Here is a 22,084-nt window from a genome sequence, read left to right as displayed (position 1 = left end):
ACCGTCTGGGTTTGAAACCTCTCTGTGTCTTCGTTTCTTAAACTGTGGAATGGAAGTAGCAGTACCTACTTTATTGGGTAGTTTTCTCCCTTATAGTCAGGGTTGAGAGATAATTTGCATACAGTAAAGTTGGCCCTTTTTATGGGCAGTTCTATGAGTTTTGACAAATGCACTCATTTGTGTAACCATTGTGGAGACTCACAAATTATAACAGTATAGTGTGGTGAATGCCACTGTCGGTGAGCCAGTAGGAGGTATTCCCAAACTAGCCTGAGAGGGGTAACCAGGAAACACTTCTTAGAGGAGGCCATCTTTCAGCTGGGTGCTCAAGGGTAAGGAGGAGTTTGCACAATCAAGATATATAACATTTTCATCCCCTGCCCACCAAATTCCCTCATACCCCTTTGTACTCAACCTCTCCCTCACCCCCAGCTCCTGGTAACATCTAATCTGTCTTGTGTCCTATTGTTTGCCTTTTCCAGAATGTCATGTAAATGGGATCATACTGTATGTAGCCTTTGAGTCTAGCTTTTTTCACTTACCATGATGCCTTTAAGGTTCACTCATGGTGTTGCATGTATCAGTAATTCATTACTTTTCATTGCTGAGTAGTATTCCATTGTGTGGATGTACCACAGTTTGTGTATCCATTCATCAGTTGAAGGACATTAGGGTTGTTCCCAGTTTTTGGCAATTATGAATAAAGTCAATATAAGCATTCATGTTTAGGGTTTTGTGGGAACATAAGTTTTTTTTCCCCCTTGGGAAATACTCAGAAGGGGGGAGGAATCGCTGGGTCATACAGTAAGTATGTATGTATGTATGTATGTATGTATGTATGTATGTATATATACCTTTATAAGAAACTGCCATGCTGTTTTCCAAAATGCCTGTCCCATTTGGCAATTCCATCAGCAATGTATGAGAGTTCTAGATATTCTATATCCTGGTCTACACTTGGTATGATCAGTTTTTAAAATTTTAACCATTTTAAGGTAATGGTATCTTATTGTGGCTTTAATTTATATTACCCTAATTATCACTGATAATTAGGATAATCATCCTTCCATGTATCTATCTGGTAAAATGTCTCTTCAAATAATTTGCCCTTTAAAAAAAAATGGATTGCTTACTTTCTTTTTATCGAGTTTTGAGAGCTCTTTATATATTCTGGATACAAATCCTTAGCCCGATATGTGTTTTATAAATATTTTCCTCCAGTCTGTGGTTTGTCTTATAAAGTCCAATTTACCCATGTTTTCTTTTATGATAGTGCTTTTGGTGTCATATGTAAGAAATCTTTGGCTAACCCGAAGTCATAAAGATTTTCTTCTATATTTCTTCTAAATGTTTTATAGTTTTAAATTCTACATTTAGATCTATCATCCATTTTGAATTAATTTTTGTATCTGCTGTAAGGTATTGATCAACTTTTTTTTAATACATGGATTATACAGAAGTTTTGAGGATTAAATGAGTTAATACATGTAAAACACTTGGAATAGTGCTTGGTACATAATTACATTTAATAAATGATAGCTGCAATTATTTTTTTTTAGAGAGAGAGCGTGCACGCACACGCAAGAGTGGGGGAAGGGCAGAGGGAGAGGGAGAAAGAGAATCTTAAATAGGTTCCACGCCCAGCACAGAGCCCAACGCAGGGCTCAATCTCATGACAGTGAGATCATGACCCGAGCCGAAATCAAGAGTTAGACACTTAACCAACTGAACCACCTAGGCACCCCAGAGCTATAATTATTAAAGAACATTATTGAGCTGTTTTTACAGAACTCCTCATTATAAATGCTTAATTTCTCTTTTATTTAAGGGGCTTTGGGTCCGTGAAATGATTCAGGTCTGGGAATCAAAAGAGATGCCTACATTCTTTGTCATTGGGGGCTATCTATAGTCATTACTTAGTTACTCACTTACTCTTTAAGTAACAGAAACCTAAAATGACAGAGACTTAAACGAGATACAAGTTTATTTCTCTCTCCTGTGACAGCCCAGATATAGACTGTCCAGGGTGGTAGGGCGTCTCTGTTTCACAAGGCCATCCAGGTACCTAGCCTCCTTTTTGGCTTGTTTTCTCACCATCACTAGAATATTGCCCTGGTCTGCATTCCAAAATGTCTCATAACCGCTTCTATATTCTGAGCAGCAAGATGGAGAGAGAGGAGGAAAAAGGGTATAATGCCTACCTTGAAAGACATAACCTGGAAATTATACATATCACTTTCACTCCCATCCTCTTTGTTGGAGCTTAGTCACATGGCCATACCTAGCTACAAGAGAGGCTGGGAAACATAGTCTTTGTTCTTGGTAGCTGTGAGTTCTGCTAAAAATCAGAGGTCCTTTTTCTATGAGAGAAAAGGGGGAAATAGATATTGGGAAACAATCTGTAGTCTGCCTCAAGAACTCAAGTCAAGCTTCTACTCACCATTTTTTACCATTGAAAAAAATACCAATCTGGGCCCCTGGGTGGCTCAGTTGGTTGAGCATCTGACTTTGGCTCAGGTCATGATCTCACAGTTCTTGGGTTTGAGCCCCATGTCGGGCTCTGTGCTGACAGCTCGGAGCCTGGATCCTGCTTCGGATTCTGCGTCTCCCTCTCTCTCTGCTGCTCCCCAGCTTGTGCTCTGTCTCTCTCTCTCAAAAATAAATAAACATTAAAACATTTTTTTTAATGATCAAGTGGCACCTTAGTGGGCTATTTTAGTTCCAGGCACTTAATTAGAAGAAGCAAAAATAATTATAATGGCCAGTGACCTTTGTCAATGGGGTACATGTTGGCTCTGCTACTTACCTTTGCCTCTGCTACTTAAGTGTTGCTGTTTAAAGCACACAGAGTTCATTTTCTTTGAAACAGAGAGCCACTCGTCATCTTTCAGTAGCATCTCTAACCCGTAGAAAACATCTTACTAAAGTGCTTTTAGGTGCCTTTTTTTTTTTTTTTGTATTTCTGTTATTTCCTTCACGAAAGTATTTTTCAAGTTCTTTGTGAATGAAACATCTGGGACCCTTTCCAGGGATATAATGTGTGGGTGGTCAAGTTGCACAGGATAAATCTTTAATATTCCTGTCTGCATAAATCTTCAGGTTCCTTTTTCTCTCTCTCTTTTTTTAATGTTTTATTTATTTATTTTTGGGAGAGAGAGAGAGAGAGAGAGCAGGTGGGGAAGGGGTACAGAGAGAGAGGGAAACAGAGAATCCAAAGCAGGCTGCAGGCTTTGAGCTGTCAGTGCAGAGTCCCATGTGGGGCTCCAAATGACGAACCATGAGATCACGACCTGAGCCAAAGTCAGACACTTAACCGACTGAGCCACCCAGGCGCCCCCAGATTCCTTTCTTTTTAAAAGTTTATTTATTCATTTTGAGAGAGAGAGTGAGAGCAGGGAGGGACAGAGGTGGGGGGAGAGAGAGAATCCCAAGCAGGCTCTGCACTGGCAGCCCGGAGCCTGATGTGGGGCTCCTGCTCATGAACCATAAGATCATGGCCTGAGCTGAAACCAAGAGTCAGATGCTTAACCCACGGAACCCAGGCACCCCTCTTGAGATTCCTTTGAGGTTATACTGCTTGTGACATTGTAACCTTAGGTCAATCTGAATTTAATGATGTATGCATACTTATCAAAGATCCTGAAGTTGGTGTTCTAGTCTGGGTGGCCAGGAATCAACTATGTGCTCCTTCATACAGAACCACCCCCACCAAATTAGCATGCTGAGATTTGACATATCTAAAGAAAATATTGGGTAGGAGGGGTAGAACATGAGGACAAGTGGTGTCCTCTTGCAAGGTAACTCCAGAAGAAGTCACCTCATGAGTCAAGGGGAAGGGCACTGCAGACAATGGGGAGGAACTGCTTCAGCTGGTAAGGGATGCTCAGTGCTAGTTGGGGGTTTCCTCTAAATGTCCCTGCCCTAACCCTATTCCAGTTCCTGGGATTCTCTTTTTTCATAATCGAATGTCCAATTTTTATAAGACTATGATTCATCTAATGTTATAGTTTAAGAACCATTAAGATCAAATTCTGAGATTGGCTTTCATTTATGTCATCCCTGTTGCTACAAGAAGGTATATTTTCCCGCAACAATAGAAAGTCCATGGGTTGAAGTCAGTACTTTAAGCTGTGAATTCAGGGCTTGGACTTGTTATCCAATTTCCATAAGCTGTCCTGTGGTTTTAGAAACAGGTGCTCCTTTCCCTGTGGTCTCCTACAGCCTGTCCTCAGTGGACACTTCATTCTAGGTGAGCACAAGCAATAATTTAATTAGAGGGTTTGTGCTGTATGGCATAGGCTACTGAATTCCCATTCCTGAATCCCAGTAGACCTACCGCCCTAACTAAGCCAAGTAACCGATCCCCATTTTCCCCATTCCCCTTATAACCTTTCACCTGTCACCATCTGTCTGGTACCAATATCTAGTTAGGGCTTTTGGCAGCGAGCACAAAAATTAACTTTGTCTACCCTAAAGATAAAAGACTAAAGAGAGTTTTTTGGAAAGATTTGGGTAGTGCATAGAAGCCACATAAATGCCAAAGAACCAGTGTGCAAGAACCAGGAAGGCAGGAAATAACAGCCAAGGTCAAACTACCAGAACACTGGCTCAGAGTCCCCAGTGAGCACTGGTGTCTCTGCCACTGAGCACTCAGCGCTGCTTGTGTTGTGTTCCCAGCTCCAGTGTCCCCACTTTCAATAACTTTCCACCTGTCCTTACATCTTGGAGTCATCCTGGGTAGGAGCATTAACTGGCTTAACTTGGGTTATGTGCCCACAGGCTGGCAGATAGTGGGGTGGAAAGAGAAAGCTCTGGCCCCTTTGCTTCTCTAGGGGCAGATGAAATTCTGCCTTCCTCCAAGCCACACCCAAAGGGGGTTTCTCCCACATTGGAGCATGTCCGGATGTGGAGTAGCCAAGCGTGCGCGCGCACACACACACACACACACACACACACACACACACAGCTGTTCACTGTAGTTGGGAACTTGCTGGCTCTCCTTCTCCTCCATACAGCCAAGAACCCCTCACCAACTTCAGCCTGTCCTTGCATTTAACCGGTGCCACTGACAAACCCCAGGCAGGGAGCCACATCACCACCTCATGCTTTCTCTTTGACCAGGCCACAGAGCACAGCTGGAAGACAGGTAAATTCATGGGGTCCAGCTTTTGTTGAGTCTCCCCAGGGCTTAGAAATCCTTTTATTTTAGGGGCGCCTGGGTGGCTCAGTCGGTTAAGCATCTGACTCTTGATTTCGGCTCAGGTCAGGATCTCATGGTCATGATCTCACAGCCTGTGGAGCCCAGTGTCATCTCAAGCTTAAGATTCTCTCTCTCCCTCTCCCTCTGCCCCTCCCTGCTTGCACTCTCTCACATGCTCTCTCGCTCTCTCTCTCAAAAGAAAGAAAGAAAGAAAGAAAGAAAGAAAGAAAGAAAGAATAAATCCTTTCATGTTAGATAGCATACTATTCACCTCTGAAAAATATGTGACTCATGACTTTTCATATGTGACTCAAACTAACAATAATTCTTTAATTGCATCTATTTTTTTTTTCTTTTTTTTTTTTTAAATTTTTTTTCAACGTTTATTTATTTTTGGGACAGAGAGAGACAGAGCATGAACGGGGGAGGGGCAGAGAGAGAGGGAGACACAGAATCTGAGACAGGCTCCAGGCTCTGAGCCATCAGCCCAGAGCCTGACGCGGGGCTCGAACTCACGGACCGCGAGATCGTGACCTGGCTGAAGTCGGACGCTTAACCGACTGCGCCACCCAGGCGCCCCTAATTGCATCTAATATACATCCCACATTTAAACTGTTCCCCAAATCTTGTGAAGGTAACCTTTCTGTAAGGAAAATATGGTTATATCACTTCCTCCATTAAATTATTTTAACATATCAATATTGTAAAATAATGTAAATGCAAACAGTACGAAGTGGTTGGAGTAAAACGGAAGAGCGCCCCTCTTCCTCCTCTCCTTTCTCTTCTCTCCTTTCAGTCCAGCCCATCTCCCCACTAGTATCAAGTATTGATTTCATGTGTTTTCTTTCAATAAGTTTCCAGACATTAACATGCAAGCAGGTGCATAGATAGATATATCCTTAACACAGAATACAAAGGGATCACAGCATACACGCTCTCATGTGACTCGCTTTATCCATTTGATAACCTATCTTGGACATCTTTCCATGTCAGTAAAAATTAAAGTCCTTTAGTGGTTCCTGTCTCCCTCTGTCACTGGAGTGCCATCTTACCAAATAGCATGTGGTTCCCTGAGTGCACCACACTCCCTCATACCTTAGTGACCATGTGCATGTCATTTCCTCTGTCTGGAATGTCTTCTCTTCTTTCATGGGACCCAATAAATTCTTACCTTCTCCAAAGCCTTCCCTGTCCTTGGGAAAGAATTAGGCTTTCTTCCTAGTTCCCAAAATTCCCTCGGTATTCTTATCTCATCACACTCACCATGAGGTTTTGTGAGTGCTTGTTCCTTTGTCTTCTTCTCTCATGATACTACAAGCTCCAAAGGCCATCCTATGAGTTATAACCAACTCTCAGTCTCAGGGCTTAGTCAGAAGTGGTGCCTAATATTAGTGGTTACTGAGCTCCTTCTTCCATCAAGAGATCAAGAACATCTTCGGGTAATAGAAATACTAACATAAATACCCTATTTCTATTACAGAGACACTGCCCTCCCCACATCATTCAGTCAGTAGGATACTAGGAGGAAAGACCTGGAGAGGACCAAGGATTGAGATTCTCCAAGGCTGGTTGGCATTGAGGGGAATGCTCTGAGTGACAATAAGCCAAGACTCCTCTGGTTAGGAGCACTTTTGAGGCCCTCCTAATTAGGACCTATTGTGTGAAGGCAAAAATTTTGGTAAGAGTAACTGGGGACATGGGTAACAATGACCCCGAGCCCACCAGCCTGACCTTGGCATTCCAGGGACAGGCAGAGTGAGAATTCCTGAACAATGCTTCTACCCAGAGAACAAGGCCATGTTTGAGTAAAACAAATAAGACTTTTTTTTTTTAACTTTTTTATTTATTTTTGAGAGACACAGCACAAGTGGGGGAAGGGCAGAGAGGGAATGAGACACAGAATCCGAAGCAGGCTCCAGGCTCTGACCTGTCAGCACAGAGCCCAATGCAGGGCTTAAACTCACAAACTGTGAAATCATGACCTGAGCCGAAGTTGGACGCTTAACTGACTGAGCCACCCAGGTGCCCCAAACAAATAAGACATTTTTACAGTGGGTGGGATAGGGAGGGTCCTTCTTCCCTGAGACAATTAGGCTGGGGCTAAGATGAAAAGGGATTGTGGGCATGGGCTAGCTGGGTTGAGTCCGCGGAATTTCTGGGAGAGAGAATGGAGTTCCATCCAAGCCACCTTCATGGAAAGTGTGGTAGACAATATGAATTAGGCCATCATACATTCATCCAACCATCTTCTAGTGTGCTTTCCTCTCACATGGTTGCAATCAAGGTATCATCTGGGGCTGCAATCTCATTGGAAGGTTTGAATGGGGAGGGATCTACTTCCAAGTTCATTTACACGGTTGTTGGCAGAATTCAGTTCCTTATGGGTTGTGGGACTGAGGACTGAAGACCTCAGTTTCTCACTGACTGTTGGCTGGTAGCTTCTCTCAGCTCTTTGCCATGTGAGTCTCTTCATAGGGCAGCTCACAACATGACAGCTCACTTCATCAGAACAAGTAAGCAAGAGAGCCTGAGAGAGCAAGCAAGATGGAATCCACAGTCTTTTGATAACCTAACCTCAGAAGTGACATCCCCTCACTTTTGCCATATTCTATTAATTAGAAGCAAATCTCTAGGTACAGCCCACACTGAAGGGACGGTAATTCTACAAGGGGAGAGAGATTACACAGGAAGCAGGGATCACTGGGGAGCATCACAGAGACTGCCTACTACTTGTAAAAGCCTCCAGTACTGGGACTAATACCTTTATCCTCTCATCTGTATCCCCACTTTCACCCTATGACCATGGCCATATAAGGCAAGCATCCCCACGGCCCTGGATGCCTCTCCCAAGTGAGGATCCAGGATAGCCTCAGAAGGACTTTGGTCTCAGAAGACATATTTGGCATGGTCATTGTCATTGGTTAGCAGACAGGCTGGGTGTGGAATAGAACCAGGGGCCAGACTGGGGCCTAGAGGCACTGGCTCTCCTGGGGCTGGCCAGATACACAAGGCTACAACCAGGCCGTAAGTCCACCTCAGAGTCTTTCCCAAATGGGGAGGGGCTGCTTGGATGTCTCTCCTTAAGGGCCAGCCCTGCCCAACTTGGCTAGATTTGGGCCCCACTTACCTGGGTGCTGGTTTGAGCATCACTGTCTTCGTTGCAAAAAGAGGGGTGTCTGGGGACTAGCAGAGGTCTGTGAACCCAGAGAATGAAGAAAGTACAGTCTTTGTAATTTCCCCCCAAGCATGATCTCAGTCCATTTTGGTGGACCTATTTTTTCCGTCTCTGATTCTTCCTTCCTTTTGTTTTTGTTTTCCCAATTCCCATTTCTCTGACTCCTTCTCTTCTCTCAGTTTTATACCCTAAAGCCCAGGGCACAGGACACCCCTAAAATTGAGCCTGTACTCTCCACTAGGGCGTGGCAAGATTTGGGAGGACTCTTCTCCCCTGCCTTTACCACCCCAGGCAAACGAGGGGTCGGGAGAGTACCCAAGTGAGCGCCAGAAGACCGGAGAGGCAGGCAATCCTGGGTCTTCCCACACTGCCTCCACGGAGATCCACAAGAGGGTGCTCTCCATTCTGCACCTATTCCTACGGTCTCCAACCAGCCTCCCTGAACACTACTCAAATGAAGACTGACAAATGGGGCAGAAAACTGCCACACAGAGGAAGACTTGAGAAGGGCACAGTGCAGTATGAAGAAAAGTGTGGTCCACATGAGTCCCAGGGTCCTTCCAGGAGCTTGGAGAAGGTCAGACCTCAGATCAGTCGTCTGCCTCAGGTTTCCAGAGGCAGAATGGCCAGTACTTCTTCCATGCTCCACTCCCCATCTCTGCCAGTGTGCAACACTCCTCTGGGAGGGGACCAGGTACTACTCATCTTGGTGTCCTCAGAGCCTGTATGAATGAATGACCAGTGATGAATGAAGTGCTCGACCAATGAATGAGCAAACAATCAAAGCCTCTTAAGGCCTGTTTGAAATGTACAAACGTATTCACTGGAGCATTATTTTGTGATCTCCAAGATTGGGAACAAATTCATCGTCCATCAGTAGAGGACTGGGACAATAAATTAGGTATCGGTGTACTGGCGAGCAGCCATGAGAAGAATGAGGCAGCTCTAAATACATGGCTGTGGAGCAAACTCAAGGGAGAGTGTTAGGTGTGGAGAACAGAATGCAGAACAGAACGCAGGCTAGGCTGGCCTCCGAGTGTGCTCGTGGGGAGAGAATAGTATTCCGAATATGCGTAGGACAGCTCAGGAAAGATGCCCAAGGAAATTATAGCTCTGGCTCTCTGGGGAGAGCAACGGAATACCTGAGCTAGGGGGTGGAAGGGAGGCTGACTTGTCACTGCTTGGAACCGTTTGGATTTTGTACAGCGTGAGTAAAGTATTTATTCAAAACAAAATGTAACGGCACACACTTGGAGCCACGGACTTGGATCACCCTCCTGGTCCTGCCTATTACCAGCTGCGTGCTTGTGAGCAGGTCATATTACTCTTTGAGGATCAGTTTCTTCATCTGTAAAAATAGACTGTTGGAAGTCTGCCCAGTGCTCTGAGATTTGCCAAAGGTGTTTCTGGGCACATTTGGGGAGCCCAAGGTTTTGCTGACACCATTGTCATTTGTAGTACACACAGATGACACGTGAGCACAAACCTCTGACCAAGACAGGTCGAAGTCCTGCAAGAGATCGACAGTGTGATCCTTGACCCCATTGGTCTTGGTCAGAGACCAGGTTAAATGCCCTCTCAGGGTTCACCTGCTGGGAGACATTATCTGGCGGATTCTCTTGCCCCACTTCAGCAACCATGGCCATGACCAACCTTCAGGAACTCTGTCTCAACACCAGAAGATTATGTCATAAAATCCCTTCATTGCTTCCTCTGTCCCAGTATCTTACCAGTGAAAGAATGGTGCAAAAACAAAGAACATAACGTAGTCATCTGGGGCTTTGCAAGGGGAAGTGCTAGAGATTCCGCGGTTAATGGTCTTTAGAGATATTCTCCCTACAGTGGGTGCCAGCTTGGGGCACTGCATAACTGCGGGCTGTGGGGTCGCCCCCGTGTCCAAGCTATGCATACCAGGAATACTCTCTCATTTACCGTTTTTTTTTTTTTTCATTTGACAAAAATTAATTCAGTTCCTTCACTCTGCCACGGTTGTAAAGGAGAGTACGCTGCCTGAGGAAGTTACGGCCCATTGGTGAAGGTACACAATTAGACAAACCAGTGATAATCAAAAGCGCACCAAGCATCAGAGAGACAGCCAGGCTTTCCAGAAGTACCAGGCAGAGGTACAGGACACAGGGGCAGGGGTCAGCTGATTCCTCTGGGAGGAAGGGAGGATGGAGGGAGGACAGGCGCTAACAAAGAGAAGCAATTTGGTGCCAGCTGTTGTGAAGGTGCGACAGTGGATGTAAATGGCTAGCCAAGGACCCAACGCACTGTAAGCGCTCCATCAGTTCCAGAAAGCACAGGAAGAAATTTCCCCCAGATACCCAGGCCTGAGCGCGGGGCTGTCATCACCCTGAAATGCCACAAGGCGGAGCTCATCTCCTGTTACAGTGCGTTCTGGGTCGTGTCCCTCCAGTTGCAGTGTGGCCGGCCTCCCCCAACCCAGAAGCTGGTTATTTGCACCTTACAAAGCTGTTAACAAAGCGCCCAGTGGATACCGGGACACCCACAGCTGCTGCTAAGTGTAGGGTGTGCCAGAGCCTAAGTGGCTCCTGACAGCCCTGTCCTCGTGTTTTCTCACAAAGTCCAGGATTTGTTCCTCCGGGCTCACTCTCACCACCTCAGAATAGCTCTGATTCCCAAAAATAGCTACCAATTCTGTTCTTTTCGTCCTTCCTGGTTCTTCCCACCCATCCACAGAGCCCAGTCTTAGAGCAGCACGGAGGAGGGTGAGGCACTGGCCCTGGCACCTCGGGGGCCACCTAGGTCAGCAGAGCTTCAGCTCTCTGCACAGACCCCAGTTCCTGCACAGACCCCAGCAGAGGGGATGAAAAGGTGTTTTCCCACAGGTCTCCTTCCGGAGTTAGAAATGTACTTTGTTTTGAGCACCCCTCCCACCCCCATCCCCACCCTGATGGCTTCTGGAGAGGATTGGGTGGCTCCATGCCCTGGAGTGAGACAGACCTGTTGTCCTGCACTCACTCTGCTGGTGACCTTGGGCAAGTTACCTCATCTCCATTGTCATCTTCCATGAAATAAAGATCAAAAGAAGATCTAACATTTCACTTTATGGGATATTGAGGGATCAGTTGTTCTGGGAAAAGGGAATCCACATTTGATTCCTTTTCTCCCCTCACCCAGGGAACACCTTTAAACACACACTGAAACTGACATACGTTGGGGGGGGGGAAGAAACTGACATACAGGTAACTTCTGAAAAGAAGAGGGGGCCGCTCCCTGACAGATGGCTTCAAGCCAAAGAGGTGAACCTGGGTTCAGGTGAGGGCTGGCAGGAAATCAGCACCACGCTCCCTTTTTAACTCTTTCCCGACAGGACTCTGACTGCAGTTGGGGACTGACAAGCACAGGACCTGACAAAGTCAGAAAAAGGACAGCAGAAGGGTTTCCAGACAGAAGGAATCACACGGATGGACTTCACGGGTCAGTTCCTGGGGTACTGTCTGTCCTCTCCAGCAGGCAGAAATAGGTGCCTGTGCCCGGTTCAGTGCCTGGCAGATAGAGGGCACTCTTCTGGGGTCAAGAGTGACCGGAGCCTTCATCCCTTGGCATCGTTGGTTTCGTCAGGACTCATTACTCATGACTTAGTCACCTTTGGAAGATGACAGAGGCCATCCCAAAGTGCCCCACACAAACTGCAGTTTGCTTCTCAGTGAAACTGAGCTGGACCACATTGAAGGTTTTGGAACTGTGTTTTTCGGAACCCCTCAGAGACAAGGAGGCAGGAGGAGGTGTGTGGCAAGATAGGCAACCCCCTGTCCCCGTTTCACTAGTGAAGCTCAAAAAGAGGTCGTGTTTTTCAGTGAGATGTAAAGAACAATAAAGAAAAATCCACACAACTTGTTTGTGCGGTTTGACAGTTAGTAATAAAATGAATACCCCATAATGCAGGTCAAGAAATACAACGTTGCCCGCACCCCAGGATCCACCTGAATGTCCTTCTGCTTGCCAACTTAGAGGCCCCAGATTTGATTTTAAGGGAAGCAACAATCTGGCACAAGCTGTAGTTTTTATGTGTATGCGGTGGGGGGGGGGGAGGGGGGGAAGGGAATGTCTGTTTGGCTGGGGTGGGCCTCAGATGCAGTGTCCAATTAACCACACTCCCTAGACCATGCAACAGGATCATGGGCTCATACAGGGTCTTCTCTTGTTTTCTTTTATATGCTGATTTTTCTTCCCTTCATCTCCATCACTGCTCCTATTTTCCCTTTCCCCCAAAGACACTTAATCTATTGTATTCGGCTTATGTCCTTGGGTATGTATGTATCTTTGAAAAATATATTGTGTCTTGTATATGTACGCATTTTAGATCTCTTTCTAGTCCTTACTTTTTTCATGTTATTCTATATATCTCAAACCCATTACTTCTTTTTTATATTTATTTTTATTTAAAAAATGTTTTTAAATATGAAATTTATTGTCAAATTGATTTCCATATAACACCCAGTGCTCATCCCGACAGGTGCCCTCCTCAGTGCCCATCACCCACCCTCCCCTCCCTCCCACCCCCCATCAACCCTCAGTTTATTCTCAGTTTTTAAGAGTCTCTTACGGTCAAACCCATTGCTTCTCATTGCTCCCTATTTACTCCACAGAGTGCATCTATCACATTTACTTCTCCTAATTGATGGATACTTAGGATGCAGCCAATTACTCTCTTGTAGCAAACAACACTCACATGTCCTCTCATGGACCCAAGTTTAAGGTGCTCCAAGGCAGATAAGGTGAGGCAAGGCAAGCAGGCTTAGGGTTGGCTAGTTTAAACCATTTCAATGGGCTCTTGGGTGGAGGGGCTGTCCCTAGTAGCCTGGTACCTGGCCCTGGGGTACCTGCCCTGGGTACCTGGCCCTTAGGGCAAGGAAATAATAGCGGCCCGGTGTGGTAAGAGCTGGTTAGAAGAGGTAGCGGGGTGTGGGCTCTGGACTGGTTAGTTTATATGTGAAAGTTGTGCTCGCAGGTGAATCCTTTACTATCTCTAGGAACTGGCTGGCCCTCAGAGGCCAGTCTCCCCAGAGTTAGCAAGGTGCCAGATATGAGGCATTAGAAATAAAAAGGCATGGAGCGCCTGGGTGGCTCAGTCGGTTGAGCATCCAACTTCGGCTCAGGTCATGATCTCACAGCTCGTGAGTTTGAGCCCCGCGTCCGGCTCTGTGCGGGCAGCTTGGAGCCTCGAGCCTGCTTCAGATTCTGTGTCTCCCTCTCTCTCTGCCCCTAACCCACTCACATTCTGTCTCTGTCTCTCTCGAAAATAAATAAACATTAAAAAAGGAAAGAAAGAAAAAGACATGCTTAACACAACGGGTTTGGTAGAACTTAGCTATAAAGCCAACGGAGTTGAGAAGAAATTTTTTAATTTTTAAAAAAATGTTTAGGGGCGCCTGGGTGGCACAGTCGGTTAAGCGTCCGACTTCAGCCAGGTCACGATCTCACGGTCTGTGAGTTCGAGCCCCGCGTCAGGCTCTGGGCTGATGGCTCAGAGCCTGGAGACTGTTTCCGATTCTGTGTCTCCCTCTCTCTCTGCCCCTCCCCCGTTCATGCTCTGTCTCTCTCTGTCCCAAAAATAAATAAACGTTGAAAAAAAATTAAAAAAAAATGTTTATTTATTTTGAGAGAGAGACAGAGAACGTAAGCCGAGGAGGGACAGAGAGAGACGCAGAATCCGAAACAGGCTCCAGGCTCTGAGCTGTCAACACAGAGCCCGATGCAGGGCCCGAACCCACAAACCGTGAGATCATGACCTGAGCTAAAGCCAGATGCTTAACCTACTGAGCCAACCAGGCATCCGTTTTTTAAAAAATTCTTTTTGAGAAAAAAAAATTTAAAAGGAGATAGTTTTATTTTCCTGGTTGTTGGCTTATTTTCTATTTCTTCTTGTTCCAAGTTTGACATTTTACATATTTCAATAACCATTCATTTCTTATATTCTAGTGCTTCTGGATGGCCAAGTAGTGACTCTTCTGTGATCCTCCAAGTCTTCTTTGTGACCTTTACCTCTCTAGCTCCCTTAATAATTGTGTAAAATCTAATGCCTGTAATAAGTCATTGATTCCATAAGACAGTGGTTCTGCTTCCCTGATGGGACCCTCATAGATAACTTCCCTGTAGACTTCATGAAGCAGAAATCTGTACCAACCCTGGCCTGTCTAGCTCTGGACCTTACCATGAGAGAGGGAAGTACATTTCTTTCTTGTTTAAACCATTGTTGCTTTGTGTTTTTTTTTTTTAAAGATTTTATTTTGTTATTTTTTTTAACGTTTATTTTTGAGAGAGAGAGAGAGAGAGAGCACATGCAGTGGGTGGGGGGCGGGCAGAGAGGGGGACAGAAGATCCAAAGCAGGCTCTGTGCTGACAGCAGAGAGCTCGATGTGGGGCTCGAACCCACAAACCGTGAGATCATGACCTGAGCCGAAGTCGGATGCCTAACCGACTGTGCCACCCAGGTGCCCCTTTAAGATTTCATTTTTAAGTAATCGCTACACCCAACGGAGGACTCAAACTCACAACCCCAAGATCAAGAGTAGCATACTCTTCAGACTGACCCAGCCAGGCACCCCTAAACCACTGTTACTTTGATCTGACTTCACAGAGCTGAGACAACTACTCGTTTTGGACCCTGCCACCTGCTAGAAGTTTACAGGGAAGAGGAAGCACTTCTATCTTATTTGACCCATTGCATTTTTCAGTTTCTTTCTAACAGGAGCTTAGCCTGTAGCTTAAATCCTTCCTCATCCACACTACCCCCATTTTCACCCAGTTGAATCCTACTCACCCTGCAGCTTTTCCTAAGCCTGATCCCCCTATTACAAGGGCACTCTCCTAATACTCTGGGCTTCCCCTTTCATAGCACGTGCATAATCTGGTAAATATTTGTCGCGTGTCTCTCCCCCACTAGACCAGACCTTGCCTCTCTTACTCCTGCTGTACCCCCAGCCCATGATGCAGAGCTGACACACAGCCATTGACTGACTCAATGAACGCTCTCCAAGGGAGATACAAAGCGGAGAAATCTTTTGGTGCATTTTGCTAGAAATGTGCAGTAGCCCTGAACCCCTTGGGTGGAACCTAGCTTGTCAGAGTTTGCTGCCCCGACCTTCTCCCCCCATCATCCTCTCTTATTCCAGACCCTCGAACCGCCTTCTAAACATTAGATGCTTCACAACCAGTATTGCACATTAAGAGGCGATGATATGTGTGCGCCAGATATCAAGGTCACTGGACACCCCCCCCCCCAGCTACGTGTCATATGTAGAACCACTATTGGGGTGTGTCTGGCCCATGCTATTTTCTCTAAGAGCTGCCCCCCAAACCACCCCATGCTGAGGAGCAGGCCCAGCTCGGGTGGTCACTAGCCCATGGGACACTTCAATGAGAATTAGAAACAAAAGCGCCCGTTTCTCAACACACTTTATTGCCATCTGCCAAAACAGTTTCATTATGAATATGCATCTTTATGATGTCTGCAGCGTGGAGGGGGCCCCTTGGAGTTACACACTGCACAGTCTACACAGCCGTATGTGGATGTAGGTCCTGCCACCTCCCCGTTAGCCTTGTTAGCGTTATGTTACTCTGCCTTCTTCTAGAGCCAGCCTGATTGGGCCAACTTAACTTAAGCTGGCCAATGGGTTGGTTCTCTCAGAAATGTAAAGGTGGGCTACAGAGCTCTAGCTTGTCATTACTAAACCGGGAGAACATATAGAGTCGTGGCTGGGATAGCCATTTCCCAACACGTATCGCTTCGAGTTCCCTGACTGCAAGTGACAGAAACCAACTTAAGTAGCTAACTTAGCTTACACAAAAATGGGATGTATCGGAAGGAGTCTGGGAAAGCCAGAGAACCAGGGGCCAGGCAGGAGGAACGACAGGAAGAGCTTCACACCAGAGCAATCTGGCCAGGGCCCCACTGTCTGGAGAAGGAGGGGGCAGGGAGAATGGGACATGGACGATGGCAGACACTGATGGACAAAGGACCTCCATCCATTTCCGCCTTCCCGTCTCCATTAGGACTCAAAGTCTTGGGAGAGAGCAGCTGGCCAGCCATGCCGTGATGGAGGAGGGCTTTGTGGGGTGCTCCGATCAGCTGGGGGCCACCCAATGGGGGGAGTCCCAATCGGGTGGGGGCCGGCGGCGCAGGCAGTGAAAGAAGGGGGAACAAAGGAGATAGAAGTTTGAGATTACCACAAGGGAGTGGCAGGCAGGACAGCAAAGGAGACACTGCCACCAGGTGGGTATGCGTATGTGTGTGTTGGGGGGGGGTGGACACAGTTATCACAGTTATGGGTGGAGTGAGGGAGTATGGGAACATATGGAATTTCCCCCTTTTTTGGCCATTTTAGGGACTGTGACTGATTGTAATTGGCCAGTTAGGGTCTGTGGTTATTTCGATGTGGGCCGCTTAGTGGCCAGTGGTCGCGTGGGCCCTTTGGCCTTACTCAGGTTTCCATTGCTCAAGCCTGTTGCCTAAAAATGGCCTCTACAGGCTCTATCCCTCTACTGTTCTCTTCTTAACTCAGAAACACTTTTTCATTTATAAAGTTCTTTCTTTCTTTTAATGTTTATTTATTTTGAAGAGAGAGAGACAGGGTGTGAGCGGGAGAGGGGCAGAGAGAGAGGGACACACAGAATCCGAAGCGGGCTTCAGGCTCCAAGCTGTCAGCACAGAGCCCGACGCGGGCTCGAACCTACGAATGGCAAGATCAGACCTGAGCCAAAGTCGGACGCTTAACTGACTGAGCCACCCAGATGCCCCTATGAAGTTCTTTAGAACACATCACCAAGGCGCCGTTTCCCGACACCTGTCGGGAAAGAGACATCTGTCTCTTTGTTCTTGTCCTCTGGAATAGGATCTCATGGTGGCCCTCTCCTGTCACATGTGTTGCTCCTCAAGCCAGTGTCACTATCACTGGTCGCCCCTTCTGCCCACTCTCCCCGTCCTCAGGAGCAGATGTGCCTTCTTCACCACTCTCTGGGCTTTCTCGTTTCTTCAAAGCGCCTTCTCCGTCTCCAGTGGAATCCTCTTTCTTGTCTTCTTTCTTTTCTGTGGTTTTCTTAGCTGCTCGCTCTTCCTCAGGAAGTAATACTGCTCTGACCGCGTTTGACTCGCTCTGCCACCTCTTACTCCCTCTCTCTAGCTTTTGCGGTTCTGTTCCTCTGCCTGTGCAATTTCAGCTCTAATTTTCTCTGTATCCCCGTCCATCTTTGGACCCAGAGCCTTTCAAGTTCACTGTTAAATGAATCTGTGCTTTCCAGGAACAACTTCTTTTTCTGGTGTTACTCCTCTATTCGAAGAAGGTCAGCTTCTAGTTTTCACTGATGAACAGTTAAGCACCGAACTTGTTGTTTGAGGTCCTCCATTCTGGCTGTTGTGACAACCTACGGAACATCTGGTAGCACACTCTCACCGGGTACTGCACCGAGGAGGTGTCGGTCTCCCTGGGAAGCAGTAGCTGGAAGCTTCATTGACCAGCCACCATCAAGAGATCAAATAGGAGACGGGGCGCCTGGGTGGCTCAGTCGGTTAAGCGTCTGACTTCAGCTCATGTCATGATCTCGCAGTTTGTGAGTTCAAGCCCCACGTCAGGCCAATAGCTCAGAGCCTGGAGCCTGCTTCGGATTCTGTGTCTCCCTCTCTCTCTCTGTCCCTCCTCTGCTCACTCTATCTCTGTCTCTCAAAAATGAATAAATTTTAAAAATTTTTTAAAAAATAAAATATACGAAGAACTCTTAAAACTTAACAATAAGAAAATGAAGAATCCGATTTTTAAAAAATGGGCAAAAGACCTGAAAAGAATCTTCACCAAAGAAGACATGCAGATGGAAAATAGGCACATGAAAAGATGTCGCGTGTCGTTAGGGAACTGCAAATTAAAACAATGAGTTACCACCGCACACCTGTTAGAATGGCCAAAATCCAAAACACTGGCAACCCCAAGTGCTGGGGAGGATGTGGGGCAACAGGAACTCTCGCTCACTGCTGGTGGGAAAGCAAAATGGTACAGCCACTTTGGAAGACGGTTCGGCAGTTTCTTCCAAAACTAAACATACTCTTAACATACGATCCAGCAATTGTGGTCTTTGATATTCACCCAAATGTGTTGAAAATCTATGTCCCTATAAAAACCTGCACTCGGTTGTCTGTAGCAGCGTTTTTAAATTGTTATTGCCGGGCAGTTGACCCACAATATTGTCCTGGTTTCAGGTGTGCAATAGTGATTCAGCACTTACAGACATTATGAAACGATCACCCCGGTACCTGTAGTTACCAGCCTGTCCTCTGGTCTTCCTTTGAGACCTCTGCTCTCCAGGCTCCCTCTTACCTTGTCCTTCTCCTCTAGTTTGATCTCAGGGGTGGGGTTTCCTTCGGCACTGCAGGGGTAGAGGCGGGGGGGGGGGGGGTGATCCTCTGAGCCCAGGGGCCACCTCTGCCATTTGGGCAGCCCCGTAACCCAGGCTGGCAGCTGCTGTTCCTATCACTTCGACACCCCCCTCCCCCAGTTTTGCCGCCTTACTTTTTAGCCTGAATTCCAGCCCCTACCTTTAGGAACTGTCATCGTGTTGAATCCCGCCTGGGGGAGCCCCTTCCTCTTCCCCAAATGGGAGGTATTCCATTACAGGGTAAAGTGTGGTTTAAGTAGCTGTAGAGAAGCGTGACGGAAAGTCTGTCAGTTGGGCTGGACTTGCCAAAACTTGGTGTAATGTGGGGATGCCAAGGAAACCTGAGCAGACCCGAGGTGGGGGCAAGTCAGGATGTTCAAGGTAAGAGGCAGGAAATGGTGTGGGGGAGGGGCAGACAAAACTCGGGCCCCAAGTGGAGAAAGGAGGTTGGGGGCAGGGACTTCCTTGAAACTGCTGCCAGATAAAGGTGCGTGGGCAGCTTAGGGTGGGGTGGGTGGGGCTGAGGGAGGGAGGTTGTGGGGGAACTGGTAAGGGGGTAGAGGGAGGACAGGATTTCCTCTAACAAGCATTTCAGCCTGAGGCCAGAGGCACCTGGAACCCAGTGGAAAGGCTTGCCCTCCAGAGATGCTTGTTGGTGGAGAGGGCCTTAGCCTTGGGGCAGTGGGAGGGCCTAGGGCTGGCCAACAGGAGTGTCCTACGGGATGGTCTGAGCCCAAAGACTGCCACTCAGCAAATACAGGAAATGGGCCCAGCCAGATTCTGAGACTTTGTGGAGTCCCTTTTCAGCGCTCCTCCTCCCCAGTTCCTTTGTTCAACCTGAACACTCCCAGCCTCCAGTCCCTCTGTCCTTCTGCCCCAGGTGGTCAGTCAGGGCCTGCCCAGCTTCTTGCCTTGGTCTCTCATACCTGCCGTCCTCCACCCCTCACACTGTGGCAGTCGGGCCCTCTTCCATCCCTCCCTGTGAGCCCAGACCCACCCAGCTGTGCCAGCCTTGGCCAAGCCAGCTCCAGCGGGGACATGGTCTTTCCCGTCCCAGCAGGCTGAGACCTGAGGCTTTAATTATGAGCCACTTCAAAGCCTTTCTGGAAGCAGGTGAGAGATACAGTGTAAACAAGTGAGAGTGAGTCATCCGGGCCCTCCCAGCCCCACATGACGGAATATCCTTCCTGCCTCTCTTACCCACCAGCCTCTCAAGTAGCCAACCACTGGTTCCGTCCTCAGGTAGACACTAGCGTAGGGCTGGGACCCTTCGAAGCTCTGCTGCTCGCCATCACCTACATCATCTTCCTCTTCAGCACACCCCCACTGTCGACTGAGCAATAACCCATTGGGCAAAGCACTTCCTGTGGATTAGTTCATTTAATCCTCCCAATAACCTCATGAAGTAGATACTATTCTGTCCATTTCACAGGTGACAAAAGCAAGGCCTACCTAGAGAGGCTCAGTGATTTATCCAAAGTTACACAGGTTGATAGCGGACCCAGTTTTCCAATTCCAGCAGTCCCACTCCAGAGTCAGTACTTAAAGACTGACATAGCAAGAAGGACACAGCATCATTCATGTGGCATCCCTTTTCCAAATGCAGACCCTGAATCTAATCATGAGAAACGTGTGAGACATCTAAACTCTTCCAAAAAGTCAATATTATGAAAGGCAAAAGAAATTGAGAAGAACGCTTTCAGATGCAAAACCACAACACATAATTCTGGATTGGTACTAGATCTGAGGGAAAAAAAATCGCTGCAGGGGCACCTGGGTGGCTCAGTGGGTTAAGGTCTGACTCTTGACCTTGGCTCAGGTCATGATCTCACGTTTCATGGGTTTAAGCCCCGCATTGGGCTCTGGGCTGACAGCGCAGAGCCCGCTTGCAATTCTGTCTCCCTCCCTCTGTGCCCTACCCCATTCGTGCTCTCTTTCTCTCAAAAATAAAATAAACTTAAAAAAAAATTTTTTTAATTGCTACAAAAGATAGCATGGGACAAAGAGCAAAATTAGAATAAGGACCATACATTAGATTATATTATCAATGGCATTTCCTTTATTTAAGATAGCTGTCCTAAAGATAGGTAAGAAAATATCCTTGTTCTTAAGAGCTGTGTGCTGAAGTATTTAGGGATGAAGTGTTATGATATCTGAAACTTATCCTCAAATAGTTCAGAAAAAAAGAATACTAAAAATGATTTACACCTGTGTGTGTGTGTGTGTGTGTGTGTGTGTGTGTGTGTGTGTATGAAAGAGAGAGACAAGGGGCACCTGGGTGGTTCAGTAAGTTAAGCATCTGACTCTTGATTTTGGCTTGGGTCATGATCTCACGGTTTGTGGGTTTGAGTCCCACATCAGGCTCCGTGCCGATGGCGCAAAGCCTGCTTGGGATTCTCTCTCTCCCTCTCTCTCTGCCTCCCCCCCCCCCATAAATAAATAAATAAACTTAAAAAAAAATAAAAGATTAAAAAAAGAGAGAGAGAATACAGCAAACATAGTAAAATATCAGTGAATCTTTGGTAAAGGACATTTGGGAGTTTATTACACTATTCTTTTAACTTCTCTGTAGCCTTAATATTTTCAAAATAAAAAGATTGCTAAAAGGAAGTTACTAGATTAGCACAGCCTGGCATTAAGTTAGATTCTGAGAGATGCTAGTCCACACCCTTGCAGCACAACCCCAGGCTCTCAGTGAGACCCAGTGTCAAGGTCTTTACCCATCATCTGGCTTCACTGAAGTCCCCAAGCTTCTGCTTTCTCATCCATGCTCAGAATCTTCCCAGCTTGAGCTGAGAGGTAGGGACAGGAAGTCATGGCCAGGGTGTGGGGGAAGACTGTCCTTCTTCCCTACCCCCAGGGGTTGTATCTTTTGGAAGTCTGGCCAGATTTGTCCATGTGTATTAAGTGGTTTGTGCTGAGGGATTTGCAAACAGAAAAGGTACTGATTGAGAAGCAGGAATGCACCTCTGGCTCACTCTCCTGCCTCTTGGTGATGGCTGTGCCTCTGAGCACCAGAAGGTGTGACACAAACCCGCTGAGGCCTCACTCAGCCCTGGGGAAGCCAGCGTGAGTGTCAACACTCTGGCAGAGAGAAGTGCTAAAATGCATATTTGAAGTTGTCTGAACAGACTTGTTTGAGAGACAGCTAGAGTTGTCAAGTAATCCTGGTGTCTCCCCCTGTCTCGGTTTTGAAGGCAGAGCTTGCCTGCAGGCCTCTGACCTCTAATGTCTTTCTATTATTGCTAGCATTTGACAAAACTTTGCTTAAGTCCTGGGGATGACAGAAGTCAACAGAGAGGAGCTTATAATTGCTG

At 46.9% G+C, this 22,084-nt stretch overlaps 1 long non-coding RNA gene across 4 annotated transcripts; it reads right to left on the bottom strand.

Annotated features, from left to right (window-relative positions):
* Positions 1-7,187: 7,187 nt before the first annotated feature.
* On the bottom strand, positions 7,188-19,110 carry LOC115527549. 4 transcript variants are annotated; one of them, XR_003972961.1, is made up of 4 exons: positions 18,928-19,110; positions 18,646-18,758; positions 8,328-9,097; positions 7,188-7,727 (listed from the first exon to the last, which is right to left on the bottom strand). It is a non-coding gene; the product is annotated as an uncharacterized LOC115527549 (long non-coding RNA). The 4 variants fall into 4 exon arrangements; XR_003972962.1 differs by having other exon boundaries at positions 7,188-7,699; XR_003972959.1 differs by having other exon boundaries at positions 7,188-9,097.
* Between the last annotated feature and the right edge of the window lie 2,974 nt (positions 19,111-22,084).

This window comes from Lynx canadensis, chromosome D2 (genome assembly GCF_007474595.2).
Source record: "Lynx canadensis isolate LIC74 chromosome D2, mLynCan4.pri.v2, whole genome shotgun sequence".
Classification (NCBI taxonomy): Eukaryota; Metazoa; Chordata; class Mammalia; order Carnivora; family Felidae; genus Lynx; species Lynx canadensis.
The sequence above is the reverse complement of the archived record's forward strand: the minus strand, read 5'-3'. Positions and strand labels throughout refer to the sequence as shown.